The sequence below is a fragment of the Lissotriton helveticus genome, chromosome 10, assembly GCF_964261635.1.
Source record: "Lissotriton helveticus chromosome 10, aLisHel1.1, whole genome shotgun sequence".
Classification (NCBI taxonomy): domain Eukaryota; kingdom Metazoa; phylum Chordata; class Amphibia; order Caudata; family Salamandridae; genus Lissotriton; species Lissotriton helveticus.
Window position 1 is genome coordinate 301539000 of NC_136071.1, and position 12240 is coordinate 301551239.

Below are 12240 nucleotides of genomic sequence, written 5' to 3' on the forward strand. Positions count from 1 at the left end.
CATAAAAAGATAAAAGGGTGTAACAAAGATCTCTCTTCGTTAGTCAAATTTGGAGCATGTTAAAGCAAAAATATCAAATAGATAAAAACATGCAACACAATTCTCACTGAGTCAATAAAATGTAAAGCTTGTGACGACTATATAAATAAGCAATATGGTTAAAAGAGACAAATTAAAACAAGGGAATCAATATAAAAAGAAATTCATTATCTAAGTAAAATGGCAGCATGTCAACTTCACTCTTACAGTGCGAGAACATTTTGGCGCCAAGTCAGTTTTAGGGTGCCCTTAGTGTAGCCCTGTGCCAAATTGTCCAGGCTTGTCCTAGAAACTTAGCAACAGCACAAACATACAAGATTCTAGGATCTGTTCTCAATATTCGGAGAGCATCACAATGATTAGAAGTGCCTAACTGCTTACAAATCGGCACTAGCCAACTCAATCTAATGCGGGAGTAAGCAGGGCAGGCAAACATGAGGTGTGCGATACTCTCACTGGTATTCCCACAGGACGGGCATTCTTTAGTGGTCTGATTACCGGAACGCCACTTCATAGTGAATTCGGCAACTGGAATTGTGCCTAATCTAAATTGAATGTATAAAGTCCTGTCTCTGGGGGTCTGGATCACATCTAGGTAGGGCTCAAATGCTCTAGATGGTTTATAATAAAAAAAAAACTCTTCTGTAAGCCTACCTTGGTTTGGATTACTGTGATCTGTAGCATCTACCCAAACCCAATAAGCATGTTTGAGATCAGTTTTTGTCGGGGGTTTTGGGAGGCCCATGGCTCTTTAAACCCCCGAGCTACCAGCGAATCCTGGACATTAGAAATCCATTTTATGTTTTTACTAGTGCCCAATGCCATTACCTCGCTGAATTCTTTAGCAAAATTTGAAAGTTCTTCAGTGCGCTTAAGGCATGCCCAGTACAGTAAAGGGCGAAGTTTGGCCAGGTCTTTAATATGTCGCCTACCCAAGTCATATAACAAGGGGGTTGAAGGTGTCCCCGGGGGCAGCCTGAGGAGATCTCTAAAGAACTTATTTTCCGAAGTACCAAGGTCGTCGAGATTATTAAAACCCCATAGTTCCGCACCATAGAGGGCCGAACTGACTGCCTTGGCTTCGTACACATCAAGGGCTGGGGCAATAGGCCTGCTGTGTGACAGGCGATGATCTTTGCTTATCGCTCCAGTCGCACGCTTGTGAGACAGAAGCATTTTAGCCAGATGGAATTTTCATTGGGCTTTGTCAGAAAGGCGTATCCCAAGATAGTCAAAGGTTTTGACTCTCTCAAGACAGATCCCATCGAGAGTGATGTTACTCTTAAAAGATTTGTGGGGATTAAGGGTCATAAACTTGGTTTTCGAAGTATTTATAACAAGACCCCAAGTACTACAAAAAAGGTGGAACCTGTTCAAAAGCTTCTGAAGACCTGCTGGTGTCTTTGAGATCAGTAGCGTGTCATCAGCAAACAGGAGAGCTGGCACCTTGTTGCCTGCCAGGGTCGGGGCATCTGCGGGTGTTTCTTGCTGGAATTTAACCACCCCATTCACATATAATGAGAACAGGGTGGGTGCCAACACGCAAACAAGACGAACTCCCCTGTTTACTGGAATCCTACCGGTAAACTGCCCCTGCATGCCCCACCTAATCTGAGCATAATTTCCCTCGTGTAGCCTTATGAGTAGATTGAAAATCAATGGAGGGATGCCCATGCCTTTCAATACAAACCATTGCTTATATCTAGGCACCAGATCAAAGGCAGTCTTCAGATCGATAAAAGCAACATAAAGACTGCCCCCACCAAGTACCACCACTTTCCAATAAATCATGAGAAATCTAAAGACCTGGTCCACCGTCCCTATCTTGGACCGAAAGCCAGCCTGAAATTGTGAAAGGATATCTTCTTCTTCTGCCCACAATTGCATTCTCTGCAATATTACCCTGCCAACTAGCTTCTGCATTCCATCTATTAGGCTAATTGGCCTATAGTTGGAAGGGTCTTCTCTAGCCCCCTTTTTAAAAATTGGGACTACCTCAGCTCTCTTCCATGAATCTGGGACCGGGCAGCCTCCAGCAATAGAGTTGATCAGGAGGAGAATGTACGCAGCCCAATTGGCCCGGTCAGCTAGAAATAGGTCCCCTGGTAGACCATCAGGTCCTGGGGCTTTGGCAGATAATATCTTGCTAATGGCTGACTCTACTTCTGTTAGTGTAAATAGGTCACAGATATCCTCTGGGGAAAATAAGGGATGAACAAGATGAACAAGATGGTCCTCCAAGACAGGGTTAATAGGCGCGGAGTATAAATTTAAAAAGTGGTCATACCAGGCCTGCGATGTTATGTGATTGGGGATTTGTTCTGAGTCCCCCAAATTTGCCTGTCTCACCAGTGACCAAAAGCGAGTGGTGTCTTTTGCTAAGCTCGCACTTTTAAGTTCAACCCATCAATTATCATCCCAATCTATCTTTGCTTGATGCTGCGCCTTTCTATAATCCTGCCTTGCGACTTTGATTACTGAGCTCTTCTTGCCTCTAATCGCAATTATCAGGGCCGTACGTTTACGTCTACACTCCTTTGTGAACCATTTTCTACCTTTTACAATTTGGGCGGCAGCTATAATAGGCCTATTAGGGGTTTGGAAATGAATACGAATTTGCTCTACAGTGTGAGCATGTATACTAGAAGCGTTAGCCAGTCCTTGGGCTATCCCTCTCCTAACATATTTGTGCCTTTGCAAAGAGCTCGCTTAATGGCCAACATCTTAGCTTCATCAAGGGCAACCTTAGGCCATTTCAGAGCTCTTCTAGAATTAGAGGGTATCACCTCTTTAGTCAAGGAATAGGTAAGGTTAAGTGAAGTATGACAGGGATGTGTCCAAGGGGACTTCAGCGACATTCAGAGAGGGTTATGATCTCGGTCTGTTGTATTGCCCACTATCATGTCTAGGACACCGCCCCAAAGCCTAACATCCACAAGTATTTAGTCAATTCTGGATAGGCTGGTTGCCCTGTTGAAAGTAGCTGACCCTAAGGCATCAGAGCGAGTCCTACCATTTACTGCCCTTAGCCCATATTCCAAAGTCAGTGCATACAGTTGAATAACCACCTAGGACCATTGTTTTACAGGGGGTATGGACAAGGATGGTACACCCCAGGCTCTATTTTCCTCTTCCATCCAGACTATGTCCTCTTTGCTAAGGGGCTCAAATGTAGTGTTAAAATCACCAGCTACTAAATATCTTGAGTTCGGCGAAGAATCTGAAAGGCCCTGTTCCAGTAACTTAAGAGAAGGTGAAGTGTTGCCCCCTCTTACCCCCCCCCCCCTATGTAAACATTGCAAAAGTTAAATTCACCCCCCCCCCCTTGCACTTGATGGTAAGTTTCATAATGTCGGGGCTCAAGTGATTGCATTTAAGTGTGGTGCAATTGAGGGCAATACTAACCCAAATAATCAGCCCTCCTGAAGGACGACCCCTCCCTATGGTAGTAGCAGGAATACAGAAACAACTATAACCAGATTTGTACAGAGGGGTCAAGCTCCATGTTTCTTGGAAGGCACAAATATCAAAGCCCCCTACCAGATCATTCCAATGAGGTAAAGATAGCTTATTACTAAGGCCGGTGATATTCCATGAAATAATTTTTTGCTGGAAGATAGTATGCATATCATGGGTTTTGACTGTGGTGGGTTCCTGCAGCATTTCTGGATCGTTTATGTGAGCTGAAAACATTGGTGGCAGGGTTGTCTGTAGTTGCTGCCCTGGTAGAGTCTCAAGAAGTAGTTAATCATTGGCATCCAGAAACGAGGATGCATTTGACAAATCTACCGGGTAGCGATTGTTAGCTCTTCCTAAGGGGAAGGTCAGTGGGAGCCTCCTAAGCAGAATCAATGATGGGTCGGGGGTGAGTCGGGGGCAGGTGCAAAACTCAAGGGAGACAAGATTTTCAGCCAAAAAAGCATTGACTAGAGTCAGCTCGATATAATTATGTGGATGTGTACGTGCTGTATGCCTCCTAGCCCTGACAATGTCCTCCCTGATAAGTGAACGACACCCCCAACATGTTGGATCCAGTGTATTGACTTATTTATAAGTGATTCCTCGCTTTCATAACCTGCTACAATGCCTCGTTTTGGAACATTCTGTCAAGTGCCAGAATGCGCCTTCAAAGACAAACTTTGCTCGCAAAACTACATGTCCCAGAATCCTTGGTACAGGGGGAGGAGGATAAAAGGGGAAGTCTGAGGAGGTCGCGCGTCGGATATTCTGGTTCCGGACCCGGTGTGGAGAGGTGCGTGTTGTAGGAGTTCCTGTTTTGCTATTCCTTGTGCCCATTTTCCTGTTCTATCACTCAGCATCGTTGTTCTCCGTGGAGGAGCCTTTCTTTCTCCATCTCGTGTGGGGGGAAGACTATTGGCTGTACGGTTCTGGTGATTCCATTGATCTAGCACGCATAAGGAAGCGGCGTGTGTTTGTTGGGCGTGTTTGCAGTGTACGGAACTGTACCTTCACGGCTTGTGAGGTAACTCTAGTTTGTTTTTTTTTGTTTCCGTTGGTTACTATTCGGCGTCCCCGTTGGCTGAGCCTTCTTGCACCGGCTCGTGCGGGGAACGCCCAGATTGTGTTCCATTTTTCGGCGCCCCTGTTGGCTGAGCCTTCTTGCACCGGCTCGTGCAGGGTGCGCCACGTTCCTACGTTTGTTTTCTCTTTTGGCGTCCCCGTTGGCTGAGCCTTCTTGCACCGGCTCGTGCGGGGAACGTCAGAAGTGTCATACTCATTCGGCGCCCCTGTTGGCTAAGCCTTCTTGCACCGGCTCGTGCAGGGTGCGCCACGTTCCGGTTTGACCAGACCTGAGGTTCTTCTATCAGGTACTGTAGTGTTATTATTAAGGGTGACGTAACCCAATCTTTTTCGTTACTTTTGAATCATGGTACAGTAGAAACATTGTTCCTTGCAATGGGATGTGGAAACGTTTTCTGCCACCATCAGTGTATGCCTGGTATGTACTTAGTAATAGTCTTAAAATAAGTGACAGGAAGGTCGTATTCACGCTAAGCAAATATATACTTGTGTATTACAGGTGGAGATTATATACGCTTCATACCTATACCTCGGACCAGATAGTAGGGGAAGAGAAGTATCTTCAGGGCCTACTCTTAGTTTCGTTACAGGTATAGGGTACAGTGGTTCTTAGAGAATTGTTGTGTCGAAGATACTTCACGAAAAGATACGATCATTATTTTTTCTTTTTGTCGTTACAGTTCTCCCTCCCTGCTGTTCCCTTCCTTTCCTTCCTGTTTATTATTTTTTCCTTCTGCCCTCGCTTGATCCTTCCTGGACCCAGGCTATAATAGCCTTCTGGGTTCGGTTAGATCAGGAGGTGGCCTTGTCACATCAACCTGCTGATTCCGAGGACTTGGAGGATAACACATTCATCATGTAAAGTTTGTTCCCTTCTATGTGTGGTGTTTGCTGGCGAAGATTCCCAGCTGATTTTTCGGGAGCTGTCACATGTATTGGTCCAGATGTATTATTGGTTACCATGCGGGAGGCTAGAAATTGCTGCGGCACTGGATTCTGAGGGTGCAAAGTTGTGCACCTACTCTGCCCACTATGAGGGGGGGGTGCTGTGTCCAGTTTTGTGACTAAGGGGGTAAGTGGGCATCCACTTATTTGAGTACCTTGAGCCTTACGTAAGAGGGAGGTTGCTGTGAGCATATGCGCTCATCTATCAGAGAGTATAGCTGCAGCTTATGAACTGTCTGACTGGGAATCAAAGATATGATCGAAGCAGACAGTTCATCAATCTTTGCTCTCAGAGACCCTATCTCCTGTCTAAGCAAAGCTACTAGCTGGTACAGTCCCTGGGATGAGCCATCCACCTCCTTATTGCCTGCACTAGCAGGACCGTACGGGGTTGCAGCGTCGCCAACTTCCGAAGTGTTGGTAACTTCTGTTAAAACAGCGAACCTATTAGTGCAATACGCCAGATTTTCTGGGGAAGTGAGTGTGGGTGGGGATTTTGTATGAGGGGATGAAATGTCATTGGGCTGGGGTTCTATTATCTGTACCTGCTTAGATGTATGCAGTGTTTCGTTACTATGCTTGGATGCTTTGCCCCTATCATGTTTGGAGAACATCGAAGCAATGGTGGACTTAGCTCGTATGGCAGGGTTGGGAGATGGAGATTGTACATCACTAGTAAGCATGGAGATCTCTGTGGCTAGAATATCTTCACACTCAAGAACAAGGGAATCAATCCTGTCCATTACGCAATTATTTTTATCCTGTTTGAGTGATTTTTTTACTTTCTTCCCACACCCAGCCCCCGACTGCGAGCCACCAGTTACGAGCAACCCCTCCATAGCATTCCTTTTGGCCATGATACAAACAAGTTTGGATCACTGTAGCTCACAAAGAGGCGAGGAAAAGTTCGACAGTGTTCCAACTAGATGGGCCACCAGGGGGAGAAGGTAATAGTAATTTATGATAAGTGACCCCTGCTTAGGTATCACTTAAAGAATGCCACAGGGGAATATAATAGTGGAACACAGTACCTTTGAGTTCTTTAACAGTAATGAAACAGTCTACAGGTAAATGAAAGGGGGATAGCCCAGCCAAGCGGAGCTTTTAAAGGTGGCGCCTCCTGGCACGGCTGACGATGTGGTGGGCTGCTTGCTTGCGGGGCACTCTGGGGCTCTGAATCCTAGGCCCCACACAGCCCTGGCACTGGCGCTGCAATTGAAGTATCGCCGCCGAGCTGAAGGAGACGCCTTCTCTATGACTGGTTGTAGTGACGGTGTAGCGAGGCCAGTGAGCCGCTGCACGAGCGCATGGACCGGAACCTTCGTCCTTCACTGTAAGAGATCGCTGATTCAGAGTATATCTGAAGAGTATGCCAGAAGTTCGGTGTATGAAAATATTTTGATAAACCTGTCGGGAGGCAGCTTGGATGTGTCTCCTCGGGCTCCAGCTCAGCTGGCTGCGCTTCGCCCTGACACTCCTGCAGCTGCTGCGGCAGCTCGTCAGAACTCATGTGCGGCTCGGCCTCGCCGCCCCTCGGCCTCTCCCGGGCCCGGCACCTTCTTGGGGCCGCTCACTGTGCAGAAGCCCACGAACGAGCGGACATGAGCAAAGCTTAGGGTGAGCGTGATGGGGGCTGCGCTGTTCTGGAGTGAGAGGGGAGAGGCAGCTACCTGGGGTGAGCGGTGGAAGAGGCTTGTACTCTCTAGTCACCCCAAACCGAGTTCCGCCATCTGGTTTCGGTTCCCAGTCCTGCCCTGACTGTGATCTAAAGAATTGTGTCAATTGGCTATAAAATGTGGTTTGAAATGGAAGAAAGCATTACAAGCCATACTTTTAACTTATCGCACGTCTCCAAATTCTGTGACCGGACTGTCTCCTTTTGAGATGTTACGTGGTAGGAAGACTGGTTCCAAACTCATGCCATGGTGGTTAAAAGAGAAAAGATGTTATAATTTGGAATTGGATTTGAATGGTGTTAGAGATTGGGTTAAAAAGTATCAAGAAAAAATGATACAATATAACCTTAAAAGGAAATCGAATGTTTCTAGTTTGAAAGTGGGTGATTTTGTGAGAGTGCAATTTGGTAGTCAAACTAATACGAGAGTGTCCAGATGGTCTGATCCTGTAAAAATTACTGAAATCTTTAGCAAAGCTGTTAGAGTAGAGGGTGGTAAAATTTGGAATTTCAGACATATTTCTTTATGTAAATCACATGTTAATGAAACTACTCTAAGTAACTCCACATCTAGTTATTCAAATGGTAGTTTAGTCAAAGTTAATAATTCTGGAAAAGTGTTACCTGTAAATTCATTTGAGAGGTTGGAAGAATTCACAGGTACTCATGAAGTTTTTGATAATTTGTGTCTTCAAGAAAACATTGAAAATGGCAATATTACTGACAACATGGTACATGATAAAGTATGTGATACTCATTCTTCAAATATTGAGCATGAAATTGATCTTGCAAGGAAAAGTATACGTGTTAAGCATACTCCTGTTACATTCAAAGATTTTGTTAGTTTTTAAATATGATTCGTTTTATAAATTTTTTTGTTTTGTTTTTAAAAAGGGGGGAGGTGTGTGGTATTCTTACCCATGTCATTACTAGAATGGTATTAGGTCACTAGAGAATGTAAAGGGGTTCTGGGGAGTTATTGGAAGCATATCCTGGAGAGTGGTTGTGTCTGCCTTTCTCTCCTCAGTGGTTGTTAAGCTGTTCCATTTCTAATAAATCCTTACTTGGTACCTTCTTCCTCTCAAGATACATCACTACAAGGCCCCCCTGCATGTACTTGCAGGGGGGGCCCCTCTATTTTCGTTACGCCACTGCACAGGGTCAAGACTGATTTGCTTAAGGCTGGTTCTAAACTGGGGTGACATGGTGTGCAAAAGAACAATGGATTTAACCCAGATCTGTTGACTGGGGGTGAATGTTTTGATTTGTTCTGCATTCCGTCCATCATTTGTGTATCTTTTGTATTTAATACACTGCTTATTGTTTCTGACGGAAAGTCTATGATATATGCATTATCTTTTGCTATTATCTATTGTTTTTGGTAAATGAGTAATTTGGTAACCGCTGGCGTATACTGGCGCTTGCATCAATATACATCACTTCATCATAACCTCTTCATTAGTTATCGGTCTGATTTTGGTGTTTGCGAATATTGTTATTAATGATAGTAAGTACAGCAAAAATAATATGGATCACATACTGATGCAGAGATGCAACGACATCCATGCCTGTCAACTAGCCTTATTTGGCGTGTGCCACCCTCTTTTTAGGTCGAGGGACCTATAAGCTGCGAAGCAGCTTCCGGTCCGGAGATTTAATGTTACTTAGTAGGGCTTCAGAACCCGCCTCCCTGCTCTGTCTCTCCACCATTGGCTGGCTTCCTAAACGGAGGCCAGCCATTGGAGGAGAGAGCCGTCCCTCCAAAGAAGCCCCGTCTTTTTCGGATTTGGGGGCGTAAGTTTTGCTGTTCTTCAGATAGTGACGTCGTCTGTCACTCAGCACAGCAAAACACGCCCCCGAATCTGAAAAATTTCGGAAGCTTATGGCCGCCATTTTTCTGCTCAGTAAGATGAGGTAGGTCGCCTGCTCCCGCTGTTCGTAGCTCCCGCCCCCTCCCGCTGTTCGTGGCTCCCGCTGTCCCCCCTCCCGCCCCCTCCCGCTGTTCGTGGCTCCCGCTGTCCCCCCTCCCGCCCAGCCAGCCCCCTCCCGCTGTTCGTGGCTCCCGCTGTCCCCCCTCCCGCACCCTCCCGCTGTTCGTGGCTCCCGCTGTCCTCCGTCCTGCCCCCCTCCTGCTGTTCGTGGCTCCCGCTGTCCCCCCTCCCGCTGTTTGTGGGTCCCGCTGTCCTCCCTCCCGCTGTCCGTGTCCTCTGTAGCTCTGGCTGCCTCGTGAGTTGCACTGTGGGGGCGGCGGCAGCAGCTGAAGGGGGAGGCTGAGACCCACACGAAGCACTCCAGGCCGGGGCACAGGGACCGAAGCAAGCATGGACCACTACGACACCCAGACCAACGACTACATGCACCCGGAGGACGACCGGGACCTCCTGCTGGACCCCGCCTGGGAGAAGCAGCAGCGGAAGGTGAGCTCAGGTGGGGGCTGCGGTGTGTGGGGCCGGGGAGTGCACTCACAGCTGGCCTCGCAGACCTCCGCCTTTCATCATTGTGCCTCTCGGGTAGGAGTGGGTCTGTTTTCCACGCTGGCAACGGGGGAAAGCGCTGCTAATGCAGAGAAAGTATTTCCTTTTCTGCCCCTTCCTCGTCCCCCGCAGGTCGGTGTGGCAAGAGCAGCAGTGAATGAGTCAATCGCCGCTTCCTTTTCGCTGGTTGTGTACTCTGGACAGCGTGTGGATTTTTTGTTTTTGTTTACATGCACCCGGAGGACGACTGGGACAGGGACCTCCTGCTGGACCCCGCCTGGGAGAAGCAGCAGCGGAAGGTGAGCTCAGGTGGGGGCTGCGGTGTGTGGGGCCGGGGAGTGCACTCGGCCACTGATCTTAATCAGTAATAGCTCAGGGTTGCCGACAGCATATTGCCACCCCTATTATAGAAGCTCTGTAAAGTTAGCAAATAACCCCTTCAAATAGTTCACCAAGTGTTGTCAACCCAAAGGTATGCAAAAGTTTCTTTATAACGTTGTCCTTTGGGTGAGTGAATAAAGGGTTGTCTGCGATAGGCAGTAAGGGAGAATAAAACATCAAAATTAAACTTTGCATTAACAAATTTCCATACCTATGTAACTTTTTTATTTGATTAGGTAAATATTATCACAAGAGCCATAAAAAAGGAAAAGCGTATTCAGACAGCTCAAGCTCCAACTGTGAGAAAATATCTATTCGATGACGAGGGAAGGTGGTAGGTGGGATGTGAATGGTCATTTTTGCTTCATTTATCATTTAAATTGCTGGAAATTCCAGGCAACGTTATCGTCCTGCAAATATCCCGCATTCTTGGTACATAACTCAACCTAATAGTCTTTTTTGTCACCTCTGAAAGATTGAAAGGCTGCGCCATACCTCAAGATTACCAAGTTTTGACATTCCAGTTTCACATGTATTGTATCAACGGCTAGCAAAACTCTGCCTGCTGCCTGCCCTCGTCACAGAATGCATTGGCCCATTTAAATGCTGCTTTAATATGAGGAATGGTCGATAAAAGGGATCCATTTAAAAGGTGTTTCTTGCACACATTATGAAGAGGGCCGCTGTGCAGCTGAAAGTGATAGAATCTTAGAAGGTGCTGTGAAGGGACTGCGACCTGGGAGAGGAACAATACTATATGCTGGCCCCTACTCCGCAAAATGGAGATATGCATGAACAGTCACACAGACTGGCCTAGGGAATGGGTTAGCCCTGCTGGTCACGTGGTCCAGAAAAATACGAGAAAAATCACCAACAGATCCTCATCTGAACACATACGTTGAAAATACACAGATCCAGAGTCCAGAACAGAGGCATCCTGAGTCAAATAGAAAAATAAATAGAACAAACAGATCGATAGGCTGATGGCCAGAACCAGAGATGCAGAAAGATATATGGGAATACAATGGAGTGAGGCTAGGTGGAATAGAGAGGACAGATTGATGGAGAAGCAGCAACATCAGCTACACAAAAGAACAGACAAAGTCAGAATATGAGATAAACACGGATGCAGTGATCCACATAGATAACAGACCGAGAGAGACTCGGAGAACAACAGTCAGACAGACAGACAGGTAGAGACAGATGGGCGAGTTTCTTACACCAGTAAGAAACGTGTAAATTCAGCCAGTCCCACACCCTCATTTTATGCACAGTTTGAAAACCTCAACTGAAATTATTTTGAGGAAAAGGTCTGCGCACAATAAACACTTGATAGGTCAATTTAAAGTTTACAGCCTTTACCGGATTATGCATCAGCAATCATGCATCACTACCTCAGACATCCCTCTCCATCACTACCTCAGTCTTTCACTACCTCACTCTCTCGGTCTCTCACTACCTCACTCTCTATCTACCTCACGCTCCCTCACTCTCTCTCTATCTCACTACCTCACTCTCTCTCTGCTAATGCAATAGGTCTCGCATATGCAAGCAATTAAGCTATTGCCAATATAAATGACAATGCCATTTATTTAGGGATCCAAAAAAAAATAATGAGCAATGCCAATAGCTCTACCTATAATATTGCCGAGACCATTGCATTGTAAATGCTTGTTAAATTATCCAGTGCTCCTAAAAAGGAAAATGCCTCCACGTATTTCTCATATGCTCGCCGTCTTTCGAAACTAGTACGACTCTTCTGAAACAAAACACTCGCCATTCACTTTATTGCCATTAATTGGTAATCCCCGATTAAACAGCTGACGTGATTCACAGTAGAGAACCAACAGAAAAGACATGCGTTTAAAATCGAATTTACAATTACGCGCATTTCATTTGTATAGTCGTCAACTTTGTCTGCCTAATACTGTGTAACAAGAATGTGTAACAATAACTGTATTTGCAGAGTGCAGAGCCCTCGGTTAAATCTGTTTGACATGTTAATGGTGCGTTGGTACTTATATGAAAAAAATTAAAAGAACTTTGCTTTTTTGTACTATGTTTGATTTGTTTTAGCTCAGGTCCGGTAAAGTCTAGTTGAATTACATGCGACGCACAAGCACTCCTAATCAACCCAATACTCGGGGTAAAATGAAAATATGATTAAAGTATACTGCATTGCAC

At 46.0% G+C, this 12240-nt stretch overlaps 1 protein-coding gene across 3 annotated transcripts in view; it reads right to left on the reverse strand.

Moving 5' to 3' along the window:
- Positions 1 to 12240, reverse strand: part of KIF9 (kinesin family member 9) — a 691235-nt gene that overhangs the window by 657476 nt on the left and 21519 nt on the right. The gene's annotated exons all lie outside the window — the stretch shown is intronic.